The sequence below is a fragment of the Herpailurus yagouaroundi genome, unplaced genomic scaffold (assembly GCF_014898765.1).
Source record: "Herpailurus yagouaroundi ecotype Mexico unplaced genomic scaffold, PumYag 139, whole genome shotgun sequence".
NCBI lineage: Eukaryota > Metazoa > Chordata > Mammalia > Carnivora > Felidae > Herpailurus > Herpailurus yagouaroundi.
Window position 1 is genome coordinate 73,803,838 of NW_024412394.1, and position 8,362 is coordinate 73,812,199.

The 8,362-nt window shown below is 42.1% G+C and overlaps 1 long non-coding RNA gene and 1 pseudogene across 4 annotated transcripts in view; both read right to left on the bottom strand.

Annotated features, from left to right (window-relative positions):
• Positions 1–275: 275 nt before the first annotated feature.
• Positions 276–1,631, bottom strand: LOC121030085 (DNA-(apurinic or apyrimidinic site) endonuclease-like; annotated as a pseudogene).
• Positions 1,632–2,919: 1,288 nt separating this feature from the next.
• The window catches only part of LOC121029945 (uncharacterized), a 44,951-nt gene continuing 39,508 nt past the window's right edge, over positions 2,920–8,362 (bottom strand). For 3 of the 4 annotated variants that reach the window (XR_005789999.1, XR_005789996.1, XR_005789998.1), the window contains exon 4: positions 7,444–7,557. This is a non-coding gene — a long non-coding RNA (uncharacterized LOC121029945). Of the gene's footprint in view, positions 3,391–7,443; positions 7,558–8,362 lie in introns of those variants that run through there. The other variant, XR_005789997.1, reaches the window with a different exon arrangement.

Genomic DNA, 8,362 nt, shown 5'->3' on the forward strand with positions numbered 1-8,362 from the left:
AAAGGAAACCTGAGTATCACTAAGAGCCTGGTTGAAGGATTCACATTTTTAGAAGGGAAATACAGTGCAGATTTCTCCAGAGAGCGGGTTTTTTTTTTTTTTTAAGTTTATTTAGAGAGAGAGAGAGAGAGAGAGAGCGAGAGAGCATGTGCACGAGAGAATCCCAAGCAGGCTTCCCACTGTCAGCACAGAGCCCCACACGGGGCTAAAACTCACAAACTAGATCATGACCTGAGTGGAAATCAAGAGCCCAGTGCCTAACCAACTGAGCTACGCAGGCACCCCTCTTCAGAGAGCAGTTTTTAAAGAAGTTGGGGATGGGTGTTAAGTTTTAAGGCTAGCTTAGGGAACTTACTTCCCAGGCTTAATTTAGGGAAGGTGTCAAAATGCTAGGTATAGGGTGATGGGACACTGGTCACCCAGGATTGTGGAACAGAACTTGCTGTCACACAGTGCAAGGTAACAGAGAGTGACACAACAAAAAATGTAATCAAGATTGCCAACCAACACTTTGGTAGGCATTCATCATGTAGGTCCAGAGGTGCCCCAAACTGTCAGTCAGTGGTACGGCCTGTAGCAATTCCCCCAAAGTCTTGATGCTCTTGGGGAGAGAAGCCAGCATTCTTTTTGTTTCTCTTGGGGTTTTAAAGGCCCATTTCTTCCTGAGCCACAGTGAGGCCACACATAGCCCAAGGGGCTCACGGGCAGCCAAGCCCTTCAGGAAGTTGTGAAAGGCTTCCCCCCTGCGTGGCTGGTACTCCAGATGCATTAGACCTTGCCCGGGTTAGGTCTCTAGGCTGTTACCAGCACAGAGGTGTCCAATTCAGCCAGTCACTCAGCCTTCCTGATCATGCTCCTCCTCACCGATGCCCTTGGAGACTTTGAGTGGGCACTGGTGGGAGGGCAGGACCACGCCACCGTACCTTCCTTGTCTCACGCCGCTGACCAGTACTGATGGGATAGCTCAGGCAGCTCTTGAAGTTCAGCTGGTAGTTTGTTCTCTGAACATTTGGTCTAGTGGAGGCACAGGATATCTGGGGCTTCTTCCTTTACCCAGTCTCAACCTTTCTTCTTAATCCAGACTTGAAGCCCACCCACATTCCAGGTGCAGATCTTGAACGTGTCCGATTTGCCACTGGGCAAGGTTTTCCCATCTGTGGGGATGGGGGTCCTCGTACAGGACTCCCCCTCTCCTGCTGCCTTTTTTCCATTTTCCTTTGCTCCTGCCTTACTCTTCTTGACTTCTGGCTCAGTCTTGGGCTCTTTCCCATCTTCTGCCACAGTTCGATTTTCCCCATGCTTCAGCAACACTGTAATGAATGCCCTTCTGAACCTGCACCTCGCTGCCCACCAGAGCAGTATTTTTACCCCGTTACCTTCTCGGGTCCCAGCCTGGCTTGTCCTCTAAACGACAACCCCATATTCTAGAAATTACAACTATTTGTCGTAGTTTAAGATTCTGCAGCACGGCTTACACAGGGCATCAGATATATCATCAGTGCAAAATCAGACTTCTGCTTTTTGTTTCTGGTCTCATCTTTCACCCAAACTGCGAGTCACTTTGATTCTTATGAAGTAGCAATGCTTCATAAACATAAAAACAAATTATTTACTGATTTTTTCATATTCATCCCTTAATATTGTTATCTGGATTTTGCTCTTACTCATAAATGTTTGTGGGTTTTTCAGGTTGTTTGAAATGAATGAAGTCATTGTAAAACTATAATGCTGGCTTATATTGGCTGGCTAATACTTTATATAAAAGAAGTCTACCTCATCTCCCTCTCTTAAAGACAAATATTTGTCTGAAATAATTATTAACAGGTGTGGAGATATAAAAGAAGCTAGAAAATACTTCACAATCAATACATCTTTGAGACAGCCAATCACTTGTTACTCACACTGCTTTTTATTTTTTTTAATTTTTTAATTTTTATTTATTTTTATTTTTTTCAATATACGAAATTTATTGTCAAATTGGTTTCCATACAACACCCAGTGCTCATCCCAAAAGGTGCCCTCCTCAATACCCATCACCCACCCTCCCCTCCCTCCCACCCCCCATCAACCCTCAGTTTGTTCTCAGTTGTTAAGAGTCTCTTATGCTTTGGCTCTCTCCTGCTCTAACCTCTTTTTTTTTTTTTTTCCTTCCCCTCCCCCATGGGTTTCTGTTAAGTTTCTCAGGATCCACATAAGAGTGAAACCATATGGTATCTGTCTTTCTCTGTATGGCTTATTTCACTTAGCATCACACTCTCCAGTTCCATCCACGTTGCTACAAAGGGCCATATTTCGTTCTTTCTCATTGCCGTGTAGTACTCCATTGTGTATATAAACCACAATTTCTTTATCCATTCATCAGTTGATGGACATTTAGGCTTTTTCCACAATTTGGCTATTGTTGAGAGTGCTTCTATAAACAGTGGGGTACAAGTGCCCCTATGCATCAGTACTCCTGTATCCCTTGGGTAAATTCCTAGCAGTGCTATTGCTGGGTCAGAGGGTAGGTCTATTTTTAATTTTCTGAGGAACCTCCACACTGTTTTCCAGAGTGGCTGCACCAGTTTTCATTCCCACCAACAGTGCAAGAGGGTTCCCGTTTCTCCACATCCTCTCCAGCGTCTATAGTCTCCTGATTTGTTCATTTTGGCCACTCTGACTGGCGTGAGGTGATATCTGAGTGTGGTTTTGATTTGTATTTCCCTGATGAGGAGTGACGTTGAGCATCTTTTCATGTGCCTGTTGGCCATCCGGATGTCTTCTTTAGAGAAGTGTCTATTCATGTTTTCTGCCCATTTCTTCACTGGGTTATTTGGTTTTCGGGTGTGGAGTTTGGTGAGCTCTTTATAGATTTTGGATACTAGCCCTTTGTCTGATATGTCATTTGCAAATATCTTTTCCCATTCCGTTGGTTGCCTTTTAGTTTTGTTGTTTGTTTCCTTTGCTGTGCAGAAGTTTTTTATCTTCATAAGGTCCCAGTAATTCATTTTTGCTTTTAATTCCCTTGCCTTTGGGGATGCTCACACTGCTTTTTAAACCCCAGCATTCAATGGAAGGAAAGAATGAAACTTTTTTGTTTTGTTTTGTTTTATCTTCCTGTTTTGGAAGATTTAAAGAATTATTTGTTTTTTCACTTTTGATTGAATTTTGGCACTTTTTGGTTGAATGTTTGTAATTTCTGGAGATCATGCCTGTTTCCTTCCAGAACCAGGATTGTGGATTACAAAATGTTAGAGTTGAAAGGGACTCTGCAGATGATTTAGTCCAGTCCTTTCATTTCACAGTTAAGGAGTCACCTTGCTTGGCATTTCTTCATTTTGGTGCAGGTGAAGGCGTCACCAAAACCAACATTGCCTGCTTTGACATTTCCAACTGTAAGTTAGACCAACCCTTGGTTGGGGAGAATAAACCAAACAGGGATGAAAACAAGTTTATGATGCCATCAATCCAGCTGTTGGATTGTTCTTCCCCCAAATAATTTCAAGCAAGTTGCAGACTTAAATTTTTGAACTGTATTCATTTATTTCCCTGAATAAAGATGGCTGATAATTTGTTTACTAAACTGTCTTTGATTCTCTGTTAGATGATCAAGTCAAACGTTAACACCCCATAGAGCTAAGAGCCTATTATGGCAGTGAACTAGCGCCCTCTAGCACATTTCTGAGTCACCACTGCTAAAAAAAATCTTTTATAAAATCTAACTGTAAAACCAAAATGACCTAAGTACTGTGCTGGGTTCTTTCCACTATCTCACTTCAATTCTCACAAAAATTGTATGATCAATGGAGACAGCCAAGTAAAGAGAGGCAGCTAATGTGTGGTGTGGTGTGGTGAGAGCTCCCTCAGGAGTGAGAAGAGCGCTGGACAGGCAACGACTGACTTTGCTCAGTGACACAGTGATGAATACGAAGAGGCCCTGGCCCTCTGGGAGCTCCCAGATTAGTAGGGGAGACAGAATTCTGGAAAGGATTGCTGCAGTAGGCACTGTAAGGACTTATTTATTTATTTATTTATTTAATAGTGTGGAGCAAGGAAACAGAACTACTAACTCCACTTGGGGGTTTTAAGGATAGCCTCAATGAAAACATGACATTGGACGAAGTATTAAAGGAGGAGAGTAGTTTGCCAGGTGAAGAACAGAGAAACGGCATTCCAAGCAGCAAGCAGAGCTAATGAAAAGACACACAACTGAGGAACACTGTGATAAGTCAGTACAGGTAATGTAGGGGGCAGTGCTGTGGGAAACTGGGGTGCACGGGATGGAGGGGACACAGGTGTCTGGAGCACGACTGGGAAGAGATTCCATATAGCTGGGAATACGGAACTCGTCCTCTTGACAATGGGAATATTGAGGATATTCAACCAGAAAATAATGTGATTGTATTTGTTTCTTTTTCTGCCTGATAAGTTAAGAAACATAAGCCACAGTCAGAAAACTAGTAAAACAAATATACTGTATAAAGCATAGTTATAAAGCAAATACTTCTGTGCCCCTCACCCTGGTATAGAAATATAACTTTGTGAACACTCCCCCTTCTATCCCAGTCATAATCCCATTCAAGCCCCAAAGACAGTAATCACTGTGTCTGTGATTCTTCCTCAACACTTTCTTTTTCTTTACTGTTTCATGACTTTTATAAACATCCTCAGAAAATAAAATTTCATTTTAACTGTGAACTTTTTATAAATGGAGTCATACTTAAATTTTTCTTTGTGTTTGATTTTTCTTGCTCAACATAATGTTTTTTTAAAAATATTTTTTTGTTAATATTTACTTCTTGAGAGGGGGGAGGAGGGGCAGAGAGAGAGGGAGACACAGAACCTGAAGCAGTCTCCAGGCTCTGAGCTGTCAGCACAGAGGCGGACATGGGGTTTGAACTCACGATATGCGAGATCATGACCTGAACCGAACTCAGATGTTTGACTGACTGAGCCACGCAGACAGCCCAACAACATAATGTTTTTAACATGCATCCTTGCTGGTTGTCCCTGTGTCAGCGTTTATTTACGCTGCTGTATAGCATTCTCCTGTTCGAATATTTTGCAATTTCTCCTGTGTGACGCTGTTGGATACTTATTGACATTTTTTAAACCAGTTTTTTCCTAATACAAACAATACTGCTATGAGCTTTTGTACTTTGCACTTTTCACATGTGCACAACAGTTTCTCCAGCCTAAATCAGATTTCTTTCAGGAAGTTAACTCTGTCTGATAGGACCGTGTGGCATCAGCTAGAGTGGAGTGAGGGAATAAGGGCCCGGTCCACTTTCAGTGAGGGTGGAGAAGAGGTCGAATATGAGGGACGGTCCTGGGGCAGCACCGAGCTGCACAGGAAATGGGGTGGCACTTACAGGTGACCCTCGGTTTTCCAGCTTGAAAGACTGATATCCTTAAGTGACATCAGTATTCTGGAGGAAAAGTAAGTTTGGGGGGAAAATGAGTTCTATTTTGGGTTTGAGATGATTGCTGGACATAAGCAAAAATGTCTGCTATAGGAAATCAGAAATACCCATAGAGAGCTTAGGAAAGGGAAGGACTGGAGATGGGGATTTGGCAATGGTGACATACAGTTGGTTGTCAAAGCCGTGGGAAAAGAGAGTAACGAGTAATTGACAGCACGTTCTGAGCATTTACCATGCGGCTGGCACTAGTCTGAGAACGTTACATGTATCTCAAGAAACAACAAGTGTTGGGGAGGATGTGGAGGAAAAGAAACCCTTGTGCACGCTGGTGGGAATACAAACTGGTACAGCCACTGTGGAAAACAGTATGGAGTTTCCTCAAAAATTTAAAAATAGGACTACACTATGATCCAGTAATCACGCTACTAAGTATTTACCCAAAGAATATGAAAACCTAATTTGAAAGGATACATACACCCCTATGTTTATTGTAGCATTATTTACCATAACCAAATTATGGAAGTGGCCTGAGTGTCCACTGATAGATGAATGGATAAAGAAGAGGTGATATATTTATATACACAATAGAATATATATTATTCAGCCATAAAAAAAAAGAATGAAAACTTGCCATTTGCAATGACATGGATGGAGTTAAAGAGTATTATACTAAGAGAAATAAGTCAGTCAGAGGAAAACAAATACCCTATGATTTCACTCATGAAATTTAAGAAACAAAACAAATGAACAAAGGAAAAGGGGAGAGAGACAAACCGAGAAACAGACTCAGTTTTTTAAAAATGTTTATTTTTGAGACAGAGAGAGAGTGTGAGAGGGGGTAGGAGGGGCAGAGAGAGAGGGAGACAGAGAATCCCAAGCAGGCTCTGTGCTGTCAGCGCAGAGCCCGATGTGGGACTTGAATTCGCGAGTTATGAGATTATGACCTGAGCTAAAACCAAGAGTGAGACACTTAATCAACTGAGCCACCCAGGTACCCCAGGAAACAGACCCTTAACTATAGGGAACAAACAGATGGTTACCAGATGGGAGGTGGGTGGGGAGATGAGTGAAATAGGTGATGAGGATTAAGAGTACCCTTATCATGTTAAGTATTGAGTAGTGTATAGAATTACTGAATTACTGTGTCATACAACTGAAACTAATAGAACACTGGAATTAAAATTAAAAACTTAGTAAAATTCAAAAAAAGAATGTTACTTATATCAACCCATGTAATCTTCACAACAACCCAAGGAGGCACATAATATTATTATTTTCATTTCACAGATGAAAGAACTGAGGCACACAGAGGCCAATAACTTGCCCAAGGTCACCTAGCTAGTGGTGCACCAAAAGGAGATTATTCGGGAAGTGTATGTGGAAAGGATTGAATTCTAGTGACTACCAATATTAATGATTGGAGGAAGAGCCTGGGAAGGACACTTAGATGGACAGCCACCAAGTTAGGAGGAGAACCAGAAGAGTGTCATTAGTAGCCAAACTTTAATTAACTTAATAAGGTAAGGCAGGTGCCCGGCACTACCGGAGAAGGTCAGGTAGAGTGCCAAAGTGGAGTCACAGTCAAACTTGAGACTTAGTGTCCACAAAACCTATTCATGCTTGGCTCATTGCGCCCAAGAAAGGAAGTGAAACCTCTTTAAGGAATCGAATAATAAAATATAGACAAATTGTTATTTACCTTTGGTTGCTGTCTACAGCTAACGTAAAAAGAAAAATCCCTCCCTTAAGAAATACAGCTATGTGTGGTATGGGAAGGTGGTGGAGAAATGGGGCCTGTTGTGGGGAAGATGAGAGCTTTACAGACAAGTCTGCTGAGTAAACAGGCTGAGCTGGGCAGGAAGGAGGAAGTTGTGGGGGAGTCACTACTCTGTCAGCGCCTGTGGCTCCACCCCGACCCCCCACTGTGCTTGGTGACTCTGACGAAAGTGGGTGGGAGTGGGTGTCCAGATGGCCCTTCAGCTGTACCTGGAACCTGTCCTATGGCCCTGTTGTCTCCTTGGTGTTGCCCTGTTTCTCCCTGGATACATTTACCTATTGTTTATCACAAGGTTGGCGATTCAAGAGGCTCAGACAGACGTGATCTCTGTAGAAGGGTTCAAGTTCCAAGCTGAGCAAAGTACACATGGTGGTGACTCTGCAGTAAGAGAAGAGAAAAATCCAAGTCTGCTTCCCATTCATTCGTTCATTCATCCATTGATTCACTCCTTCTACCCACAGATATTTTTGAACACCTATAATGTCCTGGGTACTGTGCTAAGACTTGTGTAACCAAAGAGGAGTTAGATCTCGCCGTCACAAAACCTATAATCTAGTTGGGGAGATGGAAAAAATCGTAAGCAGCAAATAAAAGATGATAAAACTGTCATATGTAATAAGAAAACAAATAGGAGGCTTAAAAAGATTCAGGGGTGGATGGGGGAATTTAGAAAAACTGATCGTGTAACGCACGGTAGACCTCACACATTCATGTTTGTGCAGTTCTGTTCACCTTTAAGGCACAGGAGAGGACCATACTCCCCCTTTCCCTTGCAGTTTGGTGGAGCCTTATGACCAGTTTGGACCAAATATTGGTATTTGACGTGGGGCACTTCCATGATAAAAATCATTTGTCATCATCCTCACTATCTGCCCCATTGTTCCCCTGTCATTCCCAAACCCAAACAGAAGAGGATGAAATAAGGGAGGCATTTTTCTTTTTTACTTCAGCTGTAGACAACAACCAAAAGGAAATAACTTTTTCTATGTCTTATTGTTAGATTGCTTGAAAAAGTTTCACTTCCCTTCCTAAAATTTGTGGTGTTAGTTTAGCAAGCCAGTGGTGAACAGCATAGAAGCTGATAATGGAGGCCAGTGAGGCCACAGTTCTTATTTGGTTGCTGATAAAATGAACTTCTGCATTAATTTGGAAAGATTTTATATATATATATATATATATATAT